This window comes from Felis catus, chromosome E1 (assembly GCF_018350175.1).
Source record: "Felis catus isolate Fca126 chromosome E1, F.catus_Fca126_mat1.0, whole genome shotgun sequence".
Classification (NCBI taxonomy): domain Eukaryota; kingdom Metazoa; phylum Chordata; class Mammalia; order Carnivora; family Felidae; genus Felis; species Felis catus.
Window position 1 is genome coordinate 7047412 of NC_058381.1, and position 27619 is coordinate 7075030.

The following is a 27619-nucleotide window of genomic DNA, read 5'->3' on the forward strand; positions in this document are numbered from 1 at the left end:
GAGACCATAGAGACAGGCTTGTAAAGGGAAGCCGGGGACTTGCCAGCCCCTTGTGGGATGGGAAGGAGGCGGGCTGTCGAGAGGGCGGGAGCTGACATGGGTGTTGGGAGACCGGGTGGGTAAGAGAGAACAAACACGGGATCGGTAGGAATAAGTCACGCAAAGGCACAGAGGCACACTGGAGATGATTGCTCAACTCACTTGGAAGTGTGTTCTTCTCCAGGGAAGCGGAATTGCCAAGAGGCGGGCTTTGTGAGCGGAGTCGATTTGCTCAAAGTCCAGAAACGAGAGCTTTTCTTGGATGACTTAATGAGGTCCGCAGAGTAAAGAAGGGAAACCATTGTGTCTTGGTATTAACAGTCATTGCCATGGTAGTTCCTGGAGCAAAACAAAAGAGAAGACTGGAGACAAAATGAATCCGGCGGTTGATTCATTTGTCCTCTGGGGTCAGTTTCCCCTGCTTTCTCCTCTCGGTACCCTGTTTTCTTCTCAGTCTCTCTGTTTTTCTCTTTCCACCTTGTCTTTCTCTCCTCCCAGAACCTCACTCTGGAGCGGGTTTCTAGGCTGGTGGACTTCTAAAAACACTGGTGAGGATTACTAGTTAGTGCAATACGAGAAGATTATATAACTTTGTCCCTCCACTCATACACGAACGATATACACAGGAAGGAGATACCCCCTTGGCCTCTATTACTTGCCGGTGAATCCAGAATTTGGCGGTTGATTCATTTGTCCTCTGGGGTCAGTTTCCCCTTCTTTCTCCTCTCTGTACCCTGTTTTCTTCTCAGGTATTTGGGTCTGGCAGGCTATTAGTGGGTGGAACCCACAGACACAAGGAAGTGATTTGATGGGCTTTCTTCTGGGCTCATGTACAATTTCTTTAAATTCCTTTTGATCCTCTAAGATCCCAGCAGCCAACTCTGGTTAACATCACTGAGAAGTGGGCTGTACCCGGAGCCGTCCAGGGAGCGAGGCTTCTCATGTGCCAAGCGGCAGGCAGGCGGTCCTGTCTCCCTGCCTGGAACCGGAGGCACCCTGAGAAGATTCAAGCAAACAGAAGTGGCCAGTCGGATCATTACCATGTGAATTCGATCAGCGTTTACATCTGCACAAAGCGTTTCATGCCGAATCAGCCTCTTGAAAAATTCCATGGTTATCGCCCCATCCCCTAGCTCGAATGGCACTAATCCTCAGTTCTTATATACCGGATTCTTGATTCAGAGCCTAGTGAGAGCTGGAAATGAATCCTCTGCTGAAACTTAAGCCTGTTCTTCTGAAAGTCCCAGTGATGTGTTTGGAACAGAACTACCACCAGGGCACGCTGAGGGCTTGTGGGACACGGGGTGAAAAGTAGACAAGTAGAGGAGGCAGGGGGAGCCCCGGACTTTCAAAAAGGGACAGCTTCAAACAGTAAGCAGACACGGGAGCAGGTAGCAATTAGGGTCTCAACATGTGCAGGGCCGGGCTGTTACCCTGAGGGTCCCCCCGCCCCTTCAGCTTTGGATCAGGCTTGCCAAACCGTGCTTTTGATGGTGTGGTGAGTCTTACGAATGGAAATGACATATACATAAATCCAATACATGTAAAACAGCATTCTTTTTTTTTTAATTTTTTAATGTTTATTTATTTTTGAGGGAGACAGAGAGAGTGGGTGCACGTAAACAGGGGAGGGGCAGAGAGAGAGAGGGAGACACAGAATCCGAAGCAGGCTCCAGGCTCCAGGCTCCAGGCTGTCAGCACAGAGCCCGACGCGGGGCTCGAACCCATGAACTGTGAGATCATGACCTGAGCCGAAGTCAGACGCTTAACCCACTGAACCACCCAGGCACTCCCAAACCACATTCTTTATGAGTATGATCCCAGGCTGGACACATTCCTTTTTTGGATGGGATTAGCTAGACTAGTTCAATCAAGGAAGTATTGTAATTCTAGTGTATCTTTGGGAGGTTTTTTTTTTTTTTTTACATTTGCATTTATTTATTTATTTATTTATTTATTTATTTATTTATTTATTTATTTTCAGTCCTTCCCTCCCATTTAATTGAGATACAATTGACATATAACATTGTGTGAGGTTTTTTGGTTGTTGTTTTTTTGTTGTTGTTGCTTTGGTAAATGTTTATTGTTTTTTTAAGAGAGAGAGAGTGCAAGTAGGAGAGGGGCACAGAGAGGGGGGGCAGAGGCTCCAAAGCAGGCTCTGTGCTGACAGCAGAGAGCCCGATGTGGGGCTCGAACACATTAACCATGAGATCAAACCCGAGCCAAAGTTGGACGCTTCAACGACTGAGCCACACAGGTGCCCTTAACATTGTCTAAGGCATGCAACATAATGATTTGATATGAGTATATTGGGAAATGATCACTATGGTGAGTTTACTTAACATCATCACTTCACAGTTAACCAATTTTATCGCCCTTAGGATGAGCCCTTTCAAGATCTGCTATCCTAGAAACTTCCAAATATGCAATATCGGTAACTATGGCTATCGTGTCGTACATTACATGCCCAGAACTTATTTATTTATAACTGGATGTGTATACATCTTGACCACCTTCACCCAATTCCTAGTATTTCTTTTTTTTTTTTTTTTAAATTTTATTTATTCTGAGAGAGAGAGAGAGAGAGAGAGAGAGAGAGACGGCAGAGAGGGAGAGAATCTCCAGCAGGCTCTGCACTGTCAGCACAGAGCCCTATGAGGGGCTCGAACCCACGAACCGTGAGATCATGACCTGAATCGAAATCAGGAGTTGGACGCTTAACCGACTGAGCCACCCAGGTAGGTGCCCCACCTCGGGTTTCTTAACTGACATTTTAACTAACTCGATGAATTTGAGTGAGGTATTTTAGCTATGTGTACCAAGTCTCTCCATGTAGACAGAAAGCTATCGATTAACAATATAATTAAGACTAATTGTACCTTCCTGAGCGCCTGGCTCCAAAAGATGAAAAGCAAAGATTAGCATCAACCCGAGAGATCGTCTCTAATGGCGAACCACAGGGCTCTACCCTATAGGCCATTTTCACTTATGCTGAGTTTGAAGGCAGATTTTAGGCTCGTTGTGTGTGTGGGCAACACAGTGAAAACCCCGAAAAATGGAACTGAGCCCTTCAAATGGGCTCAAAGCCCGGGTCTGGTGGCCGTGGCCAGGAACAGTGGAGGCGGGTTGTCTGTTTTCTTCTTTCTCTCTCTCCCCCAGCACCCTCCGTCTCTCATTCACTTTTATGACACCTACACGTTTATAAACCTGCCCAGGGCTATTGAGAGATTACATGAGACGGAGGAGGAGGAGGTCAGTGAGGTGGGATCATTCCACTCATTCTTCAGCCTTGGCCCAGGGCTTCATGGAGGGGCAGGATGGAAATCTAAGCTGTACCAGAGAGCGCAGAACTCGAACCACCCCCCATCCCTTGTTTGCCTATTATGCTGACGTTCTCTGGACACACTCTCTGGGAGGGACCTTGTCGGCCCTTCTGGAGGCAAGCGTTCAGGGCAACAGCAAGGTGGTTATGGAGATCTGCACGTGCTCGACGTGTTCTTTGAACCAGGCATCGGGGCCCGGGCTCAGCAGCCGCCATGAGGATGTGCCTCTGCGGATGCAAACCCATCAAAAAGACCACCAGAGCTAAAAATAACCAGGGCGGAAAAGGCATTCAGGCCACAAGATGGAGAACCGGCGCTTGAGGTGGGCCACCTCATGTGCCAAAAGTAATGATTCGATGCTGAGGATTAAAATTCTGGACCTCAAAGGGACCACGAGACGTCATGTGGTCCGACTCCCCACTTGGAGGTGGAGAACACTTGGCAGAGAGAGGTCAGCTGATGTGCCCACGATCCGCCAATCAATCATTGCTGGGCTTGGCTTCTTGGTGTCTGGCTCAGCCCTCTTTCTACTCTATCAGTGTTGTTCTGCGTCTAATAATGGTAACGAAGGTGGTGATAATCATGAAAACAATAGCAATCACCATCATAATAACGGCCATGACTCAGATTTTTTTTTATAAATGTTGATTCATTTTTGAAAGAGAGAGCATGAGCAGGGGAGGGGCAGAGAAAGAGGGGGACAGAGGATCTGAAGTGGGCTCTGGGCTGAGAGCAGTGAGCCCGACGTGGGGCTCGAACTCACGAACCCCGAGGTCATGACCTGAGCTGAAGTCAGATGCTCAACCGACTGGGCCACCCAGGCGCCCCTATGACTTACATTTTTATAGCTCCTTACGGTTTGAACATTTTGGAGGGTTTCACAAGGCCACCAGGGTAGGGAATGGTAACAATTGTGCCATGGTGATATTCATTGTCATGACATTTACTGAAACAAAACAAAAATAAATATAGCTTTCACTGGGAAAAGACTGGGGACAGAATGAGGAACTAAAGGGGGTGCCTGGTGGCTCAGTTGGTTAAGCAAGCCTCCAACTTCGGTTCAGGTCATGATCTCACAGTTCATGGGTTCGAGCCCCGCGTCAGGCTCTGTGCTGACAGCTCAGAGCCTGGAGCCTGCTTCGGATTCTGTGTCTCCCTCTCTCTCTCTCTCTGTCCTTCCCCCCTTCACACTCTGTCTCTCTCTCTGTCTCAAAAATAAACATTAAAAAAAAAAAAAGAATGAGGAACTGAAGAAACTGCTGTCTTTAGGTAAAAACAAAGGCGATATTAACTTTCTTTGAACTTGTGTGGTCTCCCCACTTTTCACTCTGTTCTTGTTCTTCTCTCTTCTGAGACTCTCAGCAGGTCTCTAGGCTGGGTGGACTTCTGACCACACTGATGATGGTACTATATTTTATATTAAAAAGAGGTACAGCAAATATTATCCCCATATTACAGATGAGGCAACAAAGGCACAGAGAGTCTAAGAGATTTGCTAAAGGGCACACAGCTACTGAGTGATAGAGAGGAGGTGTTTCGGCTTACTGCTCGGTGCTCTTTCTTACACAGCATGTTGACCTCCTGGCTGTTACTGAACCAGAGAGTGAGTCCCTGCAGGTCTGCAAGGATTTGTTCTGAACCAATTTTCTTTTCTTTCTTTCTCTTTCTTTCTTTCTTTCTTTCTTTCTTTCTTTCTTTCTTTCTTTTGGTAGGTTCTACAAGTAGAGATTGCACAATTAAAAGGACACTATTGGGGCACCTCGGTGGCCCAGGTTGGTTAAGCACCAACTGCAGCTCAGGTTATGATCTCATGGTCCATGAATTCGAGGCCCACGTCAAGCTCTGTACTGACATCTCAGAACCTGGAGGCTGTTTCTTCGGATTCCGTGTCTCCCTCTCTCTTTGCCCCCATCCCTGCTGGCGCTCTGTCTCTCTTTCTCAAAAATAAAATAAACATTAAACAAAATAATAATAAAAAAATAGGACACTATTTAGGGCCTTCAGTACACAGCAGAGATCTTATTCTGGAAGGTGAATCCTAGAGTGGTAAGGAACTAAAACATTCTGGCTAACACGGCCTTCTGCTTTGAAATCAATGGTGTGTGAAGGTCCCAGGGCCTCATCTCCAGAAAATTAATGCAGCATGAAACCCAAGATCTTACAAATAGAAGTGACAGAGCATGGGGCAGAACCTTGACGTCCTGTCTCCCTGTGAGGTCCACTTGGCAACACACCCCATCTGAGACTTGGAGCTCAGACCCCACTCATCACTCTCCAGCACCGTGGAGGGCACGAAACGTCTTCTGATGTTGTGGCCATGTGGGGAAAAGCATCATCCTTGGAGTCAGGGGGCTTGGTTCGGATCCCAGAACTGTCACTTAGTAAATGAGTAATCTTGGGCAATTTACTTAATTAACTTCTCTAATCTGTGTCTTCGTTCGTAAAGTTGGCATGTTAGAATGTCTTATCTCTTGGATCCGCTGAGGTGAACAGAGCCAATCGATGCTTATTTACCTGCCTAACACCGTGCTTGCCACCGAGTAGGAATCCCATGGACCAGACGTGCATGGCTGCCCGCGTTGACCCCAAAGCCAGCAGCACCTTTGACGTGAACATTACTCAACAATTTTCCAAGCGAGACTGGGCCGCAACCCCTCCAATGCTCTCACACGACATGTCGGTCACAGGAAACAGAGGCTCATAAAAGTAACACAGTCATAAAAACCCAACTCCATCATGTTACCCGTGATGGTTTAAATTTTAGTGTCAACTTGACTGGCTCATGGTGGGCCCCAATATTTGGCTAAACATTATTTCTGGAAGTGTCCGTGAAGGTGTTTCCAGGAGAGATTAGCATTTGAGTTGGCAGACTGAGTAAAGAAGATTGCCCTTCCCAATGTGGGTGGGCACTGAACGATCCACTGAGGGCCTGAAAAGAGGCGGAGAAAAAGCTGAATTCTCTTTTTCTGTCAGACTGATAAGCTAGGAGATCAATCATCTCCTGCCCTCAGACTGGGATTTCTAGCACGAGCTCCCTTGGTTCCCCAGCCCCTTGGACTTGGTCTGAATTACACCGCCAGCTTTCCTGGGTCTCCAGCTTGCAGACAACAGATTGCGGGACTTCTCAGCCTCCATAATCTCACGAGCCTGATAATTCCTCATAATAAATCTCTTTCTATATAGCCACACCATTGGTTCTGTTTCTTTGAGCTTTTGTTGTTGTTGACCCGGATTCTCCCAGTCTCAATTTTGCTTTATTTTTGTAAAGGTCAACCTCATAGCTGGAGCAAATGACTGACAAGTATTTGGATGTGTATCTTTTAGCTTACTCTGGGCAAGCAGAGTAATGCATACCCCCACCCTCAAGATGTCCATACCATAAACTCCAGAACCAGTTGTTACATGACAAGATGAACTTTGCAGATATGATTAATTAAGGGTACAGACCTTGAAATTAGAAGATTATCCTGGATCATTAGGGTGAGTCCACCCTAATCAGATGAGTCTTCAAAAGTAAAAAGCCTTCCCCAGCTGTGGTCAGAGGGAGAGAGGTGTGGTGATGGAGGCAGGGTCAGAGAAATGCTCTACTGATGTCTTTGAAGGTGGAGGAAGGTCTGAGAGCCAAGGAATCGGGGCCAACTCTAGAAATTGGGAAAGGCAAGTAAATGGATTTTCTCCCATAGCCTCCAGAAAGGGATGTGTCTCTGCTGATGCCTTGATTTTGAATCAGTGAGACCCATGTTGGACCTCTGACCCACAGAACTCTACAGTAATAAATCTGTGTTTTAAGTCATTCACTTGGTGGTAATTTGTGACAGCGGGTTATAGCCAAAGAGACAAGGTGGATCCCCATCAAAATTTGGTTCAGATGTCAAGACTAACGATGTCTCATATACCAAAAGGACACAGAGAGTTTGTTACTCAGGTAATGGAGTTTTCAGAGTAATTCCCAAGCAAGTCCAAAAATGACTTGAGGAAGCAGGGAAAGGGGACTGGTGTGGAGATTCACTGGTGGTTAGGGGTAGAGACAGGTGAAGTTGCCTGTGCATGGTTTGATCTTCTCATCAGTCCCAAAGGATAGAGCACCCAGGCATTTTTATCAGGGCGACCATGTGTGGGGCAGAAAAGGAACAGTGTGGGGGTATTGCTTGAACACCATCAGCAAACACTGAAAAAATGGAATCACGCTCTATTTCCTGCCAACAATGGAAAACCAATAAAACCAATCTTCCTCTAATTCCATCTAAGCAACAACCCATCCATCCAACACCCATCCACTTTTCCAGTGTTGTAATGTGTAGCCACCGTGCGCCATCCATAGCTAGAAGTTATGGGGGCATAGATGTCCCTGAAAAAAGTTCTCCTCCCGGGTGCTAACCATCTGGTAGGAGTAGACATTGAATTGATTTATAATTATTGTATTATTTGCCACGTATCACAATTGTGGTATATGAAGAAGGCTGAAAGAACAATGGAGAAAGACAGTTCTGTTCCTAGGAATTTAGGAGGGAAATTTTCACTAAAATAGTGATTGGTATGGTTCTTGAATAACAACCAGGAGCTCAATAAGCAGAAATAGGAGTTAAAGCTCTTTAGAACTCCAAAGGAAAAACCATGGATGAAGGTATAGAGGCATTAAGTTTTATCTGTGTGGCAGTAAAGTGGATTAGCCGATGAGGGTTTTTTTCATCCTCTGATTTCCGTAATTTAAGGAGGGAAATTTCTTTTTAGCTTGAAGCCATTGACTTATACCCAGCCTAATGCACAGGAAGGAAAACATATGATACCCATAACATGAACAAGACTGGGAAGACACAGTTTCGAGACGAGGAAACTAATTGTAATGAGCCTTTCCAGCATAGACTACAGTTTCTTTCCCAGTGATGGTCGGAGGAAATGATGTACAGAGTATGTACGCTTACAGGATTACTTACTGAAGGGAGCGTGTGAGCTGGAGGGCAAAGAAATAAAGCTGATCACCATGATTCACAATGTGTCTCGTCCCCCTTGGGTCTTCCCCTTTGTGACATCCTAGAACATCCTAGGACACTACTAGTCTTTGCCTTTTATTTCCCCACCCCAGAGGTCTGGCAGCCCTGGGTGAAGCCACTCATGCGGGTATCAGCTGGGGGAGCCTGGGTATTTATAAGAATCCCAACATGAACGACCAGGTTCTGCTGGAGAGAGACGCGAGCCTTCTCTGACTCCTACCCCCTGCCTTGTGCTGCACCCTTGCTTCTCTCTCTGTTTTGTATTTTAGACTTGAGAGGATCTTTCATATATATAACAAGTTTTTGCTTTGAACTTAAAAGTAAATATTATGAGAGAGAGAAAAAAAGTATAGTCCAATCTAACTTGAAATGCTCAAATATGATTAGTATTAGACTGTGAAATACCTCTGCCTTATCTCTAGGAGCCAGCTGCTGGGAGCATTTTGAAGGATCAGGCTGGTTGTTGTGGTGTGATTTTTTTTTTTTTTTAAACAAAACATAAGCCCCAAATGATCTGTGGATAGACTCTCCACAAAATCCCCTTTGTCAAAAGCTCAATCTTTCCAATTTTTCCCCCCTCATCATTTGTCCTAATCCCAATTCATGGAAGCCAATGCGGGAGTAAAATGGGTTCCAGTCGTAATCTGGCCATTTCCCTCTTCCTTCTGTCTGTGTTTCTGCTTCAGCTTGGCTACATCTAAGGATTTTCCAATTGAGGAAACAAATTATTTGGGTCATACAGGCCACTATTGTCATTTGTAAGCCAAAAAAAAAAAAAATGCTGCTTGGCATTTTGAAAACTGATTTATTAATACACACAGGGGGGGCCCTGCATGTCAACAACTGAAAATTATGGATAACGGATTTGCATCTTGTATAACTTCATGGCATCATTCAGCAGGACTTTAGAAGCTATAAAAAAAAGGCTAAATGATAAAGTAGTTTTTTAAAAATCTCTTTTTAAACTAGCTGCCTATGCCTTTCATCAACAAGAAAGAAAGAAGACAACAAAAAATGATTCTCTTAATTCACTGAAAAGTTTAGCTTTAAAGCATTAAACGATTCTAAACCCATGAATTATTATGTGTATCATGCATGAATCAACTACAGAAAGAATAGGAAATGAATAACTGGTTCGCATCAATCTCCAGTGAAACCATGTACAGGGAAATGAATTTAGGATTCAATCAAATAAGGAGCTAGTGTTATGTTCCTTCCGAACGCATTACTCTGGAGATACTCAAAGAATACTAAAAGGGAAAGAGAATTTATGTTTATCCTCAGTGAATGGGCACTTTGGGGGAGACAAAATATCAAAAGTTGGGTGGTGAATTATTCCCAAAAGAGGCCAAATAGCAGAGAATCATTGACTAGTAAATAAGGAACACAAATAATAAGTACCACGAGTTGAGGGCCATGGGGCAGTACTGAAGCATTGGAGAGGTCTGTGACAATTTCAACTAGAAGATGGATTTTTTTTTTTTTTCTGGATTCCAAATGTAATAAGAATCCTAGAAGGTGGGAAAAGCAAGGAGGACATTTCAGAAGAGGTGGACTGCTAAGTTGTAGAGAAGGATGTTCTAGAGGTTGTCAAGGGCCAGTGAGGAGAGCTGCTTTGAACTTTATATAAATGGAAACACAAAGTATATGTTCTTTTTGATCTGGCTTTCTTCCACTCACCACTGTTATCTGTGAGTGTCATCCATACTGTTACTTATTAAAAGTTCAAAAACAGGCAAAACTAATTTATGGTGCAAAAGGTCTAGATAGGGATGATCAGAGAGGTCTGGAATTTGGAGAATTCAAGAAGAAACGTGGCTCAAAGGACTGTCAAAACATCAGATACCTAAGGAATGCCCAAAGAAAAATATTCAAGATTTCTACATTGAAGTCTACACACAATTACTGACAGTAAGTGGAAGGAAATACCATGTTCATGGATTGGAAGATTCAATGCAGTTACCATATCTTGTTTTCTTGAAACCGACTGATCTATCTATACATTTATTTATTTATTTATTTATTTATTTATTTATTTATTTTATTTTATTTATTTTTGAGAGAGGAGAGAGAGAGAGAGACAGACAGCATGAGTGGGGAGGTGCAGAGGAAGAGTAGGTTCAGAAGCGGGGGGGGGAGGTGCAGAGAGAGAGGGGGACAGAGGATCCGAAGTAGGCCCCACACTGACAGCAGAGAGCCTGATGCCGAGCTCAAACTCATGAACTGTGAGATCAGGATCTGGGCTGAAGTTGGACACTTAACTGACTGAGCCACTCAGGCGCCCTCAAACTGATCTATATAGTTAATGCAACCCCCACCAAAATCCCAGCAGGTCTTATTTGTGTGGAAATTGACAAGCTGATTCTAAAGTTTTTGTGGAAATGCAAAGGCCTGAGAACAGCCAAGGTCGGAAAAGAATAGAGATCCTTAAACTTTACAACACTATAAAGGTTATAGTGATTAAGACTGTGGTTTGCTAATGTAAGGATAGGCACATTGATCAATGAAATGGAATGGAGTGTTCAGAGACAGATTCACATGATTGATTATAAACCACCTGATTTATAATAAAGTCGTCACATACGTTACTGATGACAGTGTAGATTGGGGCACTCACTCTGGAAAACTGATGGTACCTAATAAAATTGAACATATAACTATTCACTTACCTAGCATGTCCACATTTAGGTAAAGCGATAGAAATGTGTACATGTATATATCAAAAGACATGTACAAGAGTGTAGTACATGACATCACCAATTATTATAGCCCCCAATTGGAAACACTCCAGATGCCTATCAATGCTTGAAGAGATAATAAATGATCATTCATTCATACCTTGCAACACTATATAGCAGGTGTCTTGGTACACTCAGGCTGCTATAACAAAATACCACAGACAGGTGGCTTATAAACAGAGCTTCATTTATTATGGTTCTGGAGGCTGGGGAGTCCAGGAACATGGGGCTAGAAGATTTGGTCTTTGGTGAGGGCTCACTTCCTAGTTGTCTATATTTTCACTCTAACCTCACAGGGTGGGAAGGATGAGGGAGCTCTAACGGGGCCTCTTTTATAAAGGCACTAATCCCATCACAAGTCTCAACCCTCATGACCTCATCACTTCCCAAAGGCACCCCCCTCCTAATAGCATCACATTGGGCATTAGGATTTCAACACAGGAATTCGGGGGACACAAATATTCTGCAGCAAAGTTCGATAAACTTTTTCTGTACAGGGTCAGATAGTAAACATATTAGGCTTTATTGTTTCTGTCATAACTACTTATCTCTGCTGTTACAGTGTAAAAGGAAGTCCAGACAACCCATAAATGAATGAGCCTGGCTATGTTTCTAGAACTTTACTTACGAACACTGAAATATGAATTTCATATAATTTGCATATCACCAAATACTATTCTTTAGAAATCTTTTCCAGGGGAGCCTGGATAGCTCAGTCAGTTAAGCGTCTGACTTCAGTTCAGGTCATGATCTCGCGGTTTGTGGGCTTGAGCTCTGCATCGGGCTCTGTGCTGACAGCTTGGAGCCCGGAGCCTGCTTTGGATTCTGTGTCTCCCTCTCTCTCTGCCCCTCCCCTGCTTGTGTTCTGTCTTTCTCTCTCTCTCAAAAATAAATAAACATTAAAAAAAATAAAATAAAATAAAATAAAATAAAATAAAATAAAATAAAATAAAATAAAATAAAATAAAATAAAATAAAATAAAGAAATCTTTTACAGCCCCTAAAAATATAAAAATCCTTCTTGGCTCATGGGTTGTACAAGAACATTTTGTCTCCTCGAGACAGAAATGAAGAGAAACGTGGATGAACCTCACAGATATGATCATGAGCGGAAGAAAGCCAGACCAAAAAGAGCATATACTTTATGATCCCACATACATAAAGTTCAAAAACAGGCGAAAGTAATTTGTGGCAATAATGGTCAAAATAGGGATTATCAGAAAGCAATACTCAGGCAGGTTTCTAGACTCTAGCTAATGTTCTCTTTTGTGAACTGGGTGATAGCTACTCAGGTGTGTTCACTTTATAAAGATTCATCAGTTTGTACCATGAATTCACAACATTTCTAGTAAATGCTTTTTAAGATTATTAATCAAGAGTCAGTTAAGAGATGGCATCATGCGCCCGGTAAGTGCGTGGATTCTGCAGACAGAGAGCCGGGTGCAAATCTTAGTTCTATCATTAATGTTTTTTAAATGTTTATTTTTGAGAGAGAGAGAGAGAGAGAGAGAGAGAGAGAGAGAGTGTGTGTGTGTGTGTGTGTGTGTGTGTGTGTGTGAGAGCAGGGGAGGGGCAGAGAAACAGGGAGGACAAAGGACCTGAAGTGGGCTCTGCACTGTCAGCAGTGAGCCCGATGTGGGGCTCAAACTCAGAAAGGGTGAGATTATGACCTGAGTTGAAGTCGGAAGCTCAACCCACTGAGCCAACAGGCGCCCCGTAGTTCTATCATTAGCTGTGTGCACTTGTGTGTTCACCTCTCTGTTTTAGTGTTCCCGAGGTGTCAAATAGGGAAGAACTATGGTGCTCACCTGGTGGCATTGGTGTAAGAATCATGAATCAATCCACACGAAGCCACTTGGAACGATGCTGGTATACCCAAAGCACTCAATAAATGTTAACCGGCATTACTGTGGCCAACAACATTTTTTGCTTGGGGTCTTTTGCTCCAGCCTGTTAAGATGTTTATAAACTCTTGATTCTGCCATATGTTATGTTTACTTTTAGACTTAAGTCTTGGGCCAGGAACACAAAGAGGTCTTTCTAACTCACATGTGGTCCAGCCCGGCTCACCAGAACACGATTCTGGAGAAGAGCCTAGGAAGGAAGGCTTATAGTCATAAATAACATAAATATCCCTCGTCTTGTTAGGATGCACGTACCGCCTGTGAAAAGTTGCAGCGTCAGTAGGCGCTGATTGAAGATTCTGAGATCTGGGATTCCAAACAAATACATTTATTTCCATTCTGAACAGATCATTTTTATAGGAAACAGAAGGGACTTTTGGACAGGGACACAGACAATATATTCTGCTGCTTACCTCTTCTCCAGGCCTAGAGTCTTGAATCTGAAGAGCGCCTGAGGCAGGGTCCCTGGACCTCTAGGAACTTTCTACGGTGTAATCCTGCTCACCCACGTCAAATCTTTTCCTGGAAAAAAATGCTGGAAATAAATAAAAACAGAAATAAACATATACCCTCTACTTTTTAGGTTCTATAAATGAAAACCATACTGAGAGGCACAATGTTCCATGACTTAAAAAAAAAAAAAAAAAATGAAGCAAACAGCTTTTTCCCCCTGACTATAAATATTTTCTGCTCAACCATTTACCAGATTTTATTGAGTCCTTAATATATGCTGCCTAAAAGGCCAGTGAAAGTCTACATTAGAGAAATCTTTGTGACTTTTTTTCTTTATTTAAGGTGGTATTTCTTTAAAATTTGTGACCAGGGAATGTCAAAACCTTCTTCTTCTCCCCCGCCCCCAGTCATACCCATTCATATCACAGAACACATTTTGGGAAATGCTGAGTTAACCAGCCTTTTATTGCTGGGTCCTGAGGTTTCCCAATTCTTTGCTGCCATAAATAACACCGCGGTGGACATTCTTATACCTACAGCTTTGCACACGTGTTAGATTCTCTCTTTAGGATAAATGCCTAGGAATTGTAGATCCAAGGGCTCTGTCTGTTTCTCTTTGTGCGCACAAAAGACCCTATGTCGGTTTCACAAATACTAGGTAATCACAGACTCCTGAAGCATTGGGGTTGGAATGTTTGCAAGATTCTTGGTAGGAGGCGGCGAGTGGCTCAGGTTGCTGAGCAGGGACCAAGGCAACCCAAGGTGATTCAGAAGCTGGAGCACCGGCCACGTGGCTTCTGAACCGGGACCAGGAGCATTCCCGGCGTCTCCGTGGGTGTCCCTCCCATCGTGCATTCGATCTGAACAAAACCCAGCTTTCCTCAAGGGGGAGGGGAAGGATGAAGCTCCTGAGATGCCTCTAAATTTAATTTTGGGGGAAAATAACAGCTTCTCCCTGTCCTAAGGCAGAGCCACGTCACCACATCAGAGCAAAGGCCCCTAAAACAGCGTTATTTCTGGCTTGGGAAAGGTTTTGATGCTTCATAGAAAACCTTCCCACATCCTCCCACAGCTGTGGGGTTCCTCCACCCTGCCCCCACGTCCTTGACCTCACGCCAGGGATGTTATTAACGGGATGGGAAATGGGGGCTGGCAAAGAAGTCTTCATCAAGTCCAGAGCTGCCCTAGGGAACCACCGTCCTGGATCTTGGGGCTCTGGGGACTCCTTGGATTTCAAGTTTGGGGTTCATGCCAGGAAAGGCGGTGCCCTGGGGCTTAGGATATGGGAACTCTCCCTGCTCCATACCAGGATCACACGAAGCCTGAGGTCAGCTCTAGGGTCACAGATAAAGTGCTCTTTGACTCCTTCCACAGTGCCTATCACCACCCACGGCTTACGTATCAGGGATTCAGTACAGATTTGCTGAACGAAGAAGGGAAATGATTCACTTCTCCATTAGTGTGGACACACATGTACATGTGTGGACCTTAACTTCCATCCCCGAGAAACACTGGAGGATTTCACAGCGAAGCAAGACAGAAATAGGATGCCTTTCCAACGTTAGAAAACCCCCTCTCCTTCTTAGTGGTACCCCCCCCCCCCCCACAACGGCTGCATGCGGTGAGGGTCTAGGCCATGCTAAGAATGATGGCTCAAGGGCGGTCTTGCCTTTAGGCAAGGATATACTCAGACCGAGTTATAGCCAGGCCCTTTGGGAAACAGACAGACAGAAAGAAGTTGAGCAGAACAAGGCCACGTTAACTGGATTATGCTCAAGTCTTTAGACGAAGGTGTGAGGTCACATCCCATAAGGTGCTGGCAGAGGAGTGAGTTAAAATTCATCCCACGCTATTCTTCTTCTTCTTCTTTTTATTTTTATTTGAGAGAGAGAGAGAGAGAGAGAGAGAGAGAGAGAGAGAGAGAGAGAGAGAGAATCCCAAGCAGGCTCATACCCAGCATGGAGCCCGACACAGGACTCAAACCTCCAACCCTGGGATGGTGTCCTGGGCCAAAATCGACAGTTGGATGCTCAACTGACTGAGCCACCCAGGCGCCCCCCATCCCACACTATTCTTGACACCTGATGCTCTCTGCCATGGACTGTGTTCACCTAGAGGAAGAGGCCTCTGGAAAGTACCGCCCACAAAGCCAGGATCCTGCCCAGGGTGACTTTTCCTACTTCGTGCAAAGTGTCGTGGAGGGCAGTGTGGCCTCACACTCAGTTCCGTACTGCCATTTTACGTCTCCCCGCTTCCCTCTTTTAAATGTCCTGGAAGTGTTGGGGCGCCTGGGTGGCTTAGTCAGTTGAGCGTCTGACCCTCGGTTCCGGCTTAGGTCATGATTTCACAGTTCCGTGAGTTGGAGCCCCACATTGGGCTCTGTGCTGACTGTGCGGAGCCTGCTTGGGATTCTCTCTCTGCCCCTCCCCTACTCACGCTGTCTCTCTCTCAAAATAAATAGACTTAAAAAAAAAAAGTGTCCGGGATGTGTGAATGGCTGAGTGTGAGCTTGCACGGGTGTGTGTTCTCGGGGTGGGGGGGGGGTGGTTTGAGGGCTGAAATGATAGGGGCTGGCATTAAAATGAGGGCAATTGCACCGACACTAAAACGCCCCTTCCTTTTCCCCCGATCATTGAGAAGAGACAAGCTTCAGGCCATGAATCTGTCCCCTGTTCTCTGGCCTCGTGTCATAGACGTTTAAAGCCTGCTTGTCCAGGGGCAACCCGGGTGGCTCAGTCGGTTGAGCGTCTGACTTGGGCTCAGGTCATGATCTCACAGTTGTGAGTTCCAGCCCCGCATCCGGCTGGCTGCTGTCAGCACGTAGCCTGCTTCGGATCCTCTGTCCTCCTCTCTCCCAGCCCCTTCCCTGCTTGGGCTCTCTTCTCTCAAATAAATAAACATTAAAAAAAATAATAAAAATAAATAGATAAAGCCTGCATGTCCAGGAAAACCCCTCTTCCCCATCTCCCCACCGCCACCTCTGCATGGAGGGGAGGAAGCATGGGTGGGGGAGGGGGGAAAGGCGGGCGGGGTGTTCCAGCTGTTCCGGGGAAATTCACCTCCCCTTTCAAAGTGGCCACATCACCTCCTAGGGCCCCCCATCTTCCTCTCCCGGCTTCTAGGAGTTCCTTTTACCGCCTCTTATAACCTAGCTGCTAAAGCAATGGTGGTTTTAAGTTGTAGATTTAGCCCGTAAATGTATGCCAAGGAGACCTCCGGCAGGTAGTTTCTCAACCCTCAGTTTTCCCCATCTCTAAAATAGGCGCACCCGCTGATCTCACCCTGGAACAGGAGGATGGACTTGGAAGAATCCTGTGTAGTCTGAAGAGTCCCTTGGTTTCACTCCGAGCTGCCTCACATCCCAGGCCTCGGGCCGCAAGGCTTCTGAAGCCCTCCCTGCTCTGTTCTTTTCTTGTTTTACGAGCTGTAAATCATCCAAGACTCAGGCCTTGATCCTTTTAGACATAGCGACTCACCCTTTGCGCCCCCACCCGGATCCCTCTTTTCCTCCTTCTTAATTTATGGGCTTTTATGTAAAAAGGGCTGTAAACAGACGGTTCTAAAATGATGTTCCATTCTTAAATCAAACTCCAGGCCAGCGGTATCTCGTGAGTAAAGGATAATTCTCCCCTCGTGGTGCGGGGTCCCTATCAGAGGAGATTAAGCTTGTAATGTGGAATAAAGCTTCATCCTTATGTACGCCCCCACCGCACTGCCTTCCCACATAATTTAAAACCAACATCAGTTTCTTCTGGGTTGGGACAAAAATCCCTTCGATCTGATCTCTTGACTTAATCATCTTCAGTTAAACGTGAAATTGGAGTGAACGATGAAAACGAAAACAGGTTGGTAGACCAAGAGTTCATGTTTCTTAACCTGAAACCCAGATTGGTACTACCTTGACACATTTTGATGTGTGTGTGTGTGTGTGTGTGTGTGTGTGTGTGTGTGTTCACATAGTAGCAGAATCAGAAACGTTTTTTTCCTACTAATGTCCAGTGACTGGGGGAAAATATATTGAGAATTTCATGTATTAAAAAGAAAACACTTCTGGAACTAAGACCCCAAAGTAGACTGGTTCCAGATAAATAAAATGTCTTATGTACTTTGTGAATGTCTTTGTAAATGTCTTGTATACTTTGTAAATTAAGGAAAGATAAAATTACGTTGAATGAGACTAACACACCAATTGATCATCAAATTCTATAGTAGAGCTATACAAAGAATAAGAGAGAGAAAGGGGGAGTCCCCAAACAGGATGCTATAGAAATGGGGGAGGTGAGGTAGAGAGTGTGGGGAGAGGAGGAGGAAGAGAGAATAAGACAGAAAATGCAGAGGGACTCATGCATTTATTCTCCAAGCATTTATTTAGCACCTGTTGAACAGGAGGGTAGACTTTATTATTATTATTTTTTTAACGTTTATTTATTTTTGAGAGAGAGACAGAGCATGAATGGGGGAGGGGCAGAGAGAGAGGAAGACACAGAATTTGAAACAGGCTCCAGGCTCCGAGCTGTCAGCACAGAGCCTGACACGGGGCTCGAACTCATGGACTTCGAGATCATGACCTGAGCCGAAGTCGGCCGCTCAACTGACTGAGCCACCCAGGCGCCCCAGAGGGTGGACTTTAACCCCAAAGAGTTCTGGGCTCTGAAGTGCCTCCAATCACAGGTGTTTGCTTCACATGGTGTAAGTCCTTCCCCACTGGGGGGGGGGGGGTGGGTGGGTATCTCTATGGACTCTTCCCTGCCAAGCCAGGGTAGATGGATAAAGGAAGCAGACCATGGATGGGGCAGAGTAGGGACCGAGGTCCGCAGAGGTGGAAGGCAGACCCTGAGAGGGATGTGCTAAGTCAGAAGGTGCTATGTGAACAGAGTTTCTGGGCATCATCACCTGTCTGGTGGAAGGTGCCCTGGGCCACCGGGAGGATGTGGCTTCCTTGGCCGGCTTCCTGGAGAGGGTTAGGTCCCAGACAGAGGTTGTGCCTCTGGACAAACACCATCTTCCACGGCTGTGAGGACACTCCAGGTGACTGCTGAGCCCCTGGAGGTTTAGGGGGAGCTGACTAAAGATGGTAAAGTCGTGGCTTTCAGGATCACTTGGAGTGTTTGTTGTGAATGTATGCGCCTCATCTCCCACATCCTGTTTGGGTTAAGACTGGGGTGGGCCCAGGAATATTGCTTCTTCATAGGTACCTTCCAGGTGATTCTGATACAGGATATCCTTGGCTGAAAGTGGGGAAAGCCTCACCTATTGGGTATTTCAAACCACAGCTCCTAGTTCAAAATTCCACGTCCTAGAGAAGAACCATTGAAATCGCGGATGGGCTCAGCTGTTGGTATAAGGTTCTCCAGGCCACTGATACTTTAAGACTATTCCCCCCAGATTCTTTTCTTTGTGTGATAGACTGTTGCCGCCCTGCCCAGAGACCTGAACCCGCTCTGCAAGTAACCACACCTCTGTCTGCCTTTGGGTTTTATCTGGAGTGTTCTTAGCCTGCGCTGGAGCTGAGCAGAAGCACCAGGGAGTGAACTCTTAGGACAGTCACTGAAGCAGGGACAAATTGCTCTAGGAGCTAGGCAGCCCAGCCTTCTTGCCTCTTGAAGGGACAATTCTGAGGGACCTTTTGCACAGCTTATAAAAGGTCCCCAAGGTCCCCAAGAGGATAGAGACATGGTTACTCACCATGGCCACACACTCAATCAAGTATTTGGCTTTTCTTCCTTCCCAGTCACACTCCCCCCACATCCTCATGGAGCCTCTTGGAATCACCTCTCAGATAACTTACACCCAAATCCTTGTCTCAGGCTCTATGTAGGTGGAATCCAAACTAAGACATTTTCTTTCTTTTTTCTTTTATGTTCTTTAAAAAAAAATTTCTTTAAACATTTTTATTTATTTTTGAGAGACAGCACAAGCGAGAGAGGGGCACAGAGAGAGGGAGACACAGAATCTGAAGCAGGCTCCAGGCTCCAAGCTGTCAGCACAGAGCCCGATGTGGGGCTCAAACCCACAAACTGTGAGATCATGACCTGAGCCAAAGTCAGACGCTTAACTGACGGAGCCACCCAAGCACCCCATTTCTTTCTTGTTTTAAATGCTTCTTGTATCCTTGCATAAATTCTCAAATACCACCAAGACCTCTGCAGGGGCGGAGGGGGGGGGGCGGGAATAGGACACAAGAGTACTTCATCAGGAGTCAGGAAAACAAAACAAAACAAAACTCCCAAAACACCTAGATAAAAAACAAAGGGGGAATTTAATAACAACCCGACAAACTTTCCATCTATCCGCAGTTTTTATACTTCAGATGCCCACTTGCTCTGTGCCAGACTGCATTTCATTATTAAAACTATTCATTTACATCTCCTTAAACTCGGTCCAGGGCCCACCGTTATTTGAACCTGGCCTGAGTCCCCCTGGCCCGAGTGATCAGCGTTTGCAGTGTTTTCTGTGCCCTGAGCCCTTCTGTCTCTGCAATCAGCTGGCACAGAACTTCCCACGGCCACAGGATGGCGCCGTTTTCCTACATCCCATCCCCCCCCTCCCCCTTCATGGTTGGACTTGGCTTTCTCCTTGACCGTGTGCTTCCACACACATTACCTTGTTTGAGCTCAGCAGCAGCCACCCTTTGATGTCACAAGGATACACTGCTCTATTCTGTAGTGAAGGGAATAGAGCTTTAGGGAAGCAAATAATTTGACCCAAGTCACGAAACAGGGACCCATCACCCACAAGCCTAGAATCCATACATTCTCATCCGAACCCAGGCGAGTACGCTTTTCACACTTCATTCTCCCTGCAAAGAACAACTTGTACGATCCATTCATCTACTCATTCGTTCCCCAGACATTCCACGGTTATTTTCACTTGGGTAAAACTCAAGCTAGCGTTTCCCCACTAAATCCGCCTCTTCCCCAGCCGGTAGAAGGCTCCATCCCAAATTGCCTTCCAGACCTTTTTTTCCTCCCCCCCCCTTCCGGTGAAAGAGTTGACACCTTTTGTTACACAAATTCGCCCCGTGAATTCCTAGTCTTTGCATTTGTATCTACGAACTGGGGAAGAAATAAATCACCTCTGGACCCCTTGCCCTCCACTGTCAGCTGCTGAATTCCAGAGAATGTGAGCCTCAGAGCCCCTTCCCAGAGGCGAGACCCAATCCTCAGGCTTCCTCCTGCCCCAGCCAGGGGGCTGCTGTGTCCCCCAGTCTTCCGAGCCCTGGGCGATGGCGGGAGCCTCGCTCTCTGGCCCGTCTGAAGAAAGAGCTGCTCCTAGAAATCCACTCACGGCCTCCACCAGCCTCTCAAGGAGCAGTGTTTAGGGCTGCAGGCCTGCAGCTGGGAACCATAAGGTATGAATGAACGCGCGTCCATATTTTGGAGCCGATTTTTGTCAGGAATGTACTAAACACTTCATAAATTAAGTCCTTGGCTGTCAGGCTACCTCTGATATTAGATTAGTCATTGCTAGCCATTCTCTGCACAAAACCCAGGGGACAGATGCTCTGGATGGGGCCGGAGCTTTTCTTTCTTTTTTCTTCCCCCCTCCCCCCTTTTTTAATGGAAAATGTGTGCAGAAGAATAAGTCACCCTGTCCCACACTATACAATCGCAGATGTGTATGTGATGGACATTCCCTCTGGTTTTCCCAGCGCCCTGGTCTTATACTGTCCTCCTTCCAGCACATTCTGTGTGTGGGGGGGGGAGGGGGGGTGGCTTTTGGTGGAGGAGGAGAGGCTGGCCACCACCTCCCTGGACGTTCTGGATTTCCCCCAGGTTCTGTGTGTGCCTGGTACTGTGCCAACACTTGCTATGTTTAGAGGAGTTCAGTGTTTTTACAATGATCTCACGAGGAGGTGCGACTTCTATCCCGCATTTGACAGCTGAGGAAGCCAAGATACCCGCGTTAAGTTGTCCCAGGTCATATAACGAGTCCCTAGCAGAGCTGGGATTCCCTGGGCACGCCATGCTCTGGGCCACCACCGCGCAGAGCCCCTGCTCTATCCCTACATGTGTCACACCTATTGCCACAGTGGCCTGCTGGCGCATGGGCAGATGTTGGGCTGGGGATGCCAACCTCAGTTCTTGAGTGCCTACCATTGGTTTATTAATGCAATAAATATTTACTTGGGATCTACTGTCCTAAACGGTCTTAAGCAATTTTTTTTTGCAGCAGTCTCTTTTAATATAATATATTTCATATTAAGTAACTATATTCCAATATATAAAGTAATTCAGAGAAGAACTTCCCTGGTTGACCAGGAGATAGGGGCACAGAATACCAACATATCCTCTCTTTAATGTTTTTTTTTTTTAATTAATGTTTATTTTTGAGAGAGAGAGAGAGAGAGAGAGAGAGAGAGAGTGAGTGCATGAGCAGGGGAGGGGCAGAGAGAGAGGGAGACACAGAATCCGAAGCAGGGTCCAGGCTCTGAGCCATCAGCCCAGAGCCCGACGCGGGGCTCGAACTCACAGACCATGAGATCGTGACCTGAGCTGAAGTCGGACGCCCAACCGACTGAGCCACCCAGGCGCCCCTTAATGTTTTTTTTTAAATTAATGTTTATTTTTGAGAGAGAGAGAGAGAGAGAGAGAGATAGAGAGAGAGAGAGAGCATGAGCAAGGGAGGGGCAGAGAGAGAGGGAGACACAGAATCCGAAGCAGGCTCCAGGCTCTGAACTGTCAGCACAGAGCCCAACGCGGGGCTCAAACTCATGGACCAGGAGATCATGACATGTGCCGAAGTCAGATGCTTAACCGACTGAGCCACCCAAGTGCCCCATAATGTTTATTTATTTTTGAGAGGGGGGGAGGGACGGAGGGAAGGAAAGAGGGAGGGGGAGGAGACAAAACTTGAGGGGAAGACGGCAGAGAGAGAGGGACACAGAATCTGAAGCAGGTTCCAGACTCTGAGCTGTCAGCACAGAGCCCAACGCCGGGCTTGAACCCATGAACTGCAAGATCATGACCTGGGCTGAAGTCGGACGCTTAACAACTGAGCCACCCAGGTGCCCCCAACATACCCTATCTCTTGAGATGGCCCTGAGTGGGGGTGGGTGGGTCCTCCTTGAACAGGGCCACTTTTGAGACATGTGGACATCTTCAAATCAATATTCTTCCATGTATATTTGGAAGAGGTGCTGGTATTCCATGGGAAGAATGGCACAGAAGGGTGGCAGTGGGTTTTCTTCCATTTTCTGGAACCATTTAGCACCAGCCACAAATCTGCATGAATCTCCATGAATGACAGTTAGTTAAATGACAGTAAAGGTAGGAAAAAAGTACGAGGCACTGGACCAGGGGTTGCTTCTGTGTCATTTGAACCACATGTGGAATGAAAATACTTGGAAGGAAAGAAAAGAAGTTAGCAAGCTTAGGTAAACTGGGTTTCTCTGAGGGGATGTACTGAGAGGTATAGTCATAGATAGGTACAGCCTATTGAACAATTGCTCTTAAAAGTCCTGATATTGAATTTCCCAGGATTCACTTTTGCCTGCAAGTGACAGGAACGTAAATTAGTCTAAGCGGAAAAGGGGATTTGTTGACTTTTACCAGCAGGAAGCAGTGGCTGATCTGGGCTGGGCCCCACGGAGACCAGAGGCCCCCAGTGTTCTATCTATCTTCCCTCCGTCTCTCCCCTGCCCTCTCTCCCCGGACAACGCTTCCCAGTGTGCACTGGCCAGTTGCCTTGTCTTAGGGGTGGATATGGCTGTGGCTACAGACTGGGTGGCTACCGACTGCCCGTCCTTCCCACATTAAGATCCTCAAGACAAGAACCAGACCCTGTTGCTGAGCTCTAGCAGAGAAATAAATCTTAGCGGGTACCGGTCTGGCTCAGGTTGAGACACAGGCCCAGCTCTCAATGAATCCCTAGAGCCAGTGGTTCCCTGACTGACCCACCTGGGTCACACAGTTGTCCCTGTGGGAGGGCAGTGGGTACCACGACTGCCATCCTGTTGGGAGCACAGTGGGTAGGAAAGAGATCGTCTCTCAAAGGAAAGGAGGCGACATCATATATCCTCCACAAATTACTTATAGGCATTCTGTGGCGGTCGGAAAAGGACCTCCATTCTCTAAGCGATTCATTCATTCATTCATTCATTCATTCATTCATTCATAAAACCTCTGCGGATATTTGCCAGGTGCCAGGCTGTGCTCTGGTGGCTCAGAGACCCCATGGCCACGCTTCGGTATCTGTATTAGGTGGGCTAGGGCTGCTGTCGGAAAGTGCCACATAGCGGGAGCCTTGAAGAACAGAAATGGGCTGTCTCGTTGCCTCACGGTTCTGGAGGCTCGAAGTTTAAGATCAAGGTGTCAGGGGGGCCGGTTCCTTCCAAGCACTATGAGGATGAATCTCTTCCTTGCTTCTGTCACAGCTTCTGGTGGTTGGTTGGCAATCTTTGGTGTTCTCTGGATTTTAGAAGCATCGCCCCAGTCTCTGTCTCCAGGCACCCCTGGTCTTCTTCCCGTGTGCATATCTGCTTCCAAATTTCCCCTTATAAGGACACAAGTTGTTTTGGATTAGGACTCAACCTGACGGTCTCATATTCACTTCTGTACCTATATAGAGGTCCTATTCCCAATTAGGTCACATTCCAAGGCACTGGGAGTTGAGATTTCAACACATGAATTTTGGGAGGCACCATGGAACGCCTAACAGTATCCTGGCAAGAGGACACATCAAAGCAGGTAAGGACGGTCCAGCGGGAAGTCTCGCGGAGGAGGTCCAGGATGAGATTCTCTAGCCCTTTACTGCCCAGAAGATATTCCGTCTCCAGTCATGCCAATTCCTTGCTTCCCAAGTGAAAGAATAAAGAGGAATCCTGGACCAGTTATTATTTCAGTCAGTGAGCTTTTGAGCAACAGTAGTGATAAACTGGAAACCCGGATGTCAGCAGTCTGAGCATGTGAGCTGTAGAGGGGGACCTCTTTACCTCAGGTGCCCTTTTGTACCTTGAGATGGTCATTCTGATGTCAGTGGCATCCTTTCCTCCGTTTCCTGGTATGGTAAGAGGTACCATCCTAGGGGCACCTGGGTGGCTCAGTTGGTTGAGCATCCAACTTTGGCTCAGGTCATGATCTCATGGTTCGAGGGTTCGAGCCCTGCTTCAGGCTCTGTGCTGACAGCTCAGAGCCTGGACCCTGCTTCGATTCTGTGTCTCCCTCTCTGCCCCTCTCTCGCTGGTACTCTCTCTCTCTCAAAATTAAATAAACATTAAAAAAAAAAAAAAGAAGAAGAAGAAGAAGAAGTTACCACCCCAACTCCCTCTCTATGCATCTTCTTAGCCTCTGGTGAAAGATCCCCGAAGCCTTATTCCTCCCGAATGCTAGCTAGCTGATAATGTAGTAGGGAAGAAACTCAGTGTGTTTAACTCAGTATTGCTTCTATTTCCCTTGCTACTGTGACCTATAGGTTAGAAACTTCTGCTTAGCCCTGCACACAGGAATGTTAATCATCAAAGGAAGTTTGCTTACACCTAAGATTTGCAAGAAGGGCTCTTTACCCAAAATTTACACTAGGAGATAAGGAAATAGCCAGAGCGGTTGGTCATCATCCTGATTCCTCAAGACTGAGGAATGATCACAACTCAGGGGGAATTGAAACCAGGCCCCCTAGAGTTAATGCAGTTGAAACTAGCAAAACACTTAAAGCTTATTTGTTAGGGGTGCCTGGGTGGCTCAGTTAAGTGTCTGACTTCGGCTCAGGTCACAATCTCACAAATCGTGAGTCTGAACCCTGCGTTGGGCTCTGTGCTAACAGCTCAGGGCCTGGAGCCTGCTTCGGATTCTGTGTCTCCCTCGCTCTCTGCCCCTCCCCCACTCACACTCTGTCTCTGTCTCAAAAATAAATAAATGCTAACAAACATTAAAGCTTATTTGTCAGATAACTGTTTCTCCCTAATCAGCTATTGTGGTTTTTTCAGACCCCACTAGCAAATCTGCTGTCTCTGCAGAAGCCTGGACTCAAGGTCAAATGATTTGGTTCCAGCCTTTGAAAAAGCAGGGCTCTGCATTCCTTAACAGAGATAAGGAGCTCAAGACCCCAGCCAAATCACACCAGCTCTTGGAGCATGCACTTGGCCCCTTCCTCCTTTTCCTAAGGTAGCCTCCTGACATCAGGGACTGGATTTTGCCTCGTTCAGGTGTTCAGTCTCCATCCCAAAGTGAACACGGGGTATAAGTTACACATGTGTTTGCTCAATACGTAAGCTCAACTTTCCTCCTGAGTAATTTTAAGTTTCGCTGACCCTTTCATCTATATGCATGTGACCTCCCGCCATGAATTTCCCCTTTAGAAACCTTGCTCCTAGGGCGCCTGGGTGGCTCAGTCAGTTAAGTGTCTGATGTTGACCCAGGTCATGATCTTGCTGTTCATGAGTTCGAGCCCTGTGTCGGGCTTGTTGCTGTCAGTGCGGAGCCCGTTTCGAATCCTGTCTCTCTCTCTCTCTCTCTCTCTCTCAAAAATAAACACTAAAAAGAAAAAAACCTCCTAACTCAGAACCTCAGAGAGAGTGTCTGGATATCAGTTTGCCATCTCCCCAGGTTGCTGCAACTTTTCCTTTCCCACTAACACTTGGCTCGTCTCTCCAGTATTGGCTTTTGAGTGGTGAACAGCCCAACTTGGGTTTCGGTAACGATGTCAATATAACTCCTTCAGCTCGAACTATCAGCTTAGCTCATAGCTATCTTACCAGGACATGATCAAGCATCTTATTTCCTGTTGACACGTCAAGAACCAACAACCCGGGGCACCCTAGGTGGCTAAGTTGGTTAAGCAGCCAACTCTTGATTTTGGCTCAGGGCATGATCTCACCGTTCGTGAGTTTGAGCCTCAAGTCAGGCTCTGCACTGTCACCATGGAGCCGGCTTGGGATTCTCTTTCTCCCATTCTCTCTGTCCCTACCTGCACCCCTTCTCTCTCAGAAATAAACATTAAAAAAAACAAAAACAAAAACACAAACCAATAACCCAGTATAATAAATATAAATACAAAAATGTCGGGAAAAAAAAGGGTATGAGTCCCTGAGCATAACCACTTCATTGAATTCGTTTCCTGTAAATTCCTGCAGGGAAATATTAATAAACATTATGTGTTCCATAACAAATGTTTAATAACATTTTCTGTTTGTCTTTCGTAAGTTTCTCAGGCCCCACAGGGACTACGTTTAAGAAGGTAGGAACCCTTCCTACAGCTGTTGATTCAGACTGCCTTCACCTCAACCTGATCCATATACCAAATTGGTGTATGTTGGGGTGGCATATTTTCTGATCTGGCATACTTCATTGTTGTTGTTGTTTTAATTTGTTTTAATACTTGTTTATTTTTGAGAGAGAGACAGAGCACAAGTGGAGGAGGGGCAGAGAGTGAGAGGGAGACACAGAATCTGAAGGAGGCTCCAGGCTCTGAGCTGTCAGCACAGAGCCCAATGGCGGGGCTCGAACCCATGAACTGTGAGATCGTGACCTGAGCCAAAGTGGGCCGCTTAACCGACTGAGCCACCCAGGTGTCCCGTCATCTGGCACATTTTCAATTCTAATCAGGGTAAAATATCAAGGAAATAAACAACGGACAGAACTACAAATGTTGGCATGTCTCACAGAGAAAATGGTAACGGTATGGGGACAAGGTGGAGAGGAAAATAAAGGGTGTAGTTTGGATAGGGTGGCCTGAGGAGGTCTGAGAAGGTAACGTGTAGTCTGAGATGAGAAGGATGAAAAAGAACAAGTCTTGAATGATGGAGAAAGAGAGCTTCATGTAAAGCAAGTAGCCGTCTGCAGGCGTGAGCACTGAATAAATAGCCTTTGCTTCTTATTTGATTGTTCTTCGTTTATTTCCACAGGTGGGAAAGGGAGTTGAGTTCAGGAAGTGAGCAAGCAGTGGGGCTGAGCTTGCTGGGCGGGTGGACAGTGGGCAGGGATACCACTGGAGAGAGAGAGTAGACAAAGGGGAGCCCCAAAAGGCAGGGACATTGTGAAGGGCGGAACCGGGTGGCTCAGTTGGTTAAGCGTCTGATGCTTGGTTTCAGCTCAGGTCAGGATCTCACGGCTTTGTGGGTTCGAACCGCGCATGGGGCTTTGTGCTGGCAGTGTGGAGCCTGGGTGGGATTCTCTCCCTTTCTCTCTCTGCCCCACCCCTGTTCACTTGCTCTCCCAAAATAAATAAATAAACTT

At 46.3% G+C, this 27619-nt stretch overlaps 1 long non-coding RNA gene across 3 annotated transcripts in view; it reads right to left on the bottom strand.

Annotated features, from left to right (window-relative positions):
• Positions 1–27619, bottom strand: part of LOC123381962 — a 55475-nt gene that overhangs the window by 18677 nt on the left and 9179 nt on the right. For 2 of the 3 annotated variants that reach the window (XR_006589627.1, XR_006589625.1), the window contains exon 3: positions 13409–13530. This is a non-coding gene — a long non-coding RNA (uncharacterized LOC123381962). The remainder of the gene's footprint in view (positions 1–13408; positions 13531–27619) is intronic. The other variant, XR_006589626.1, reaches the window with a different exon arrangement.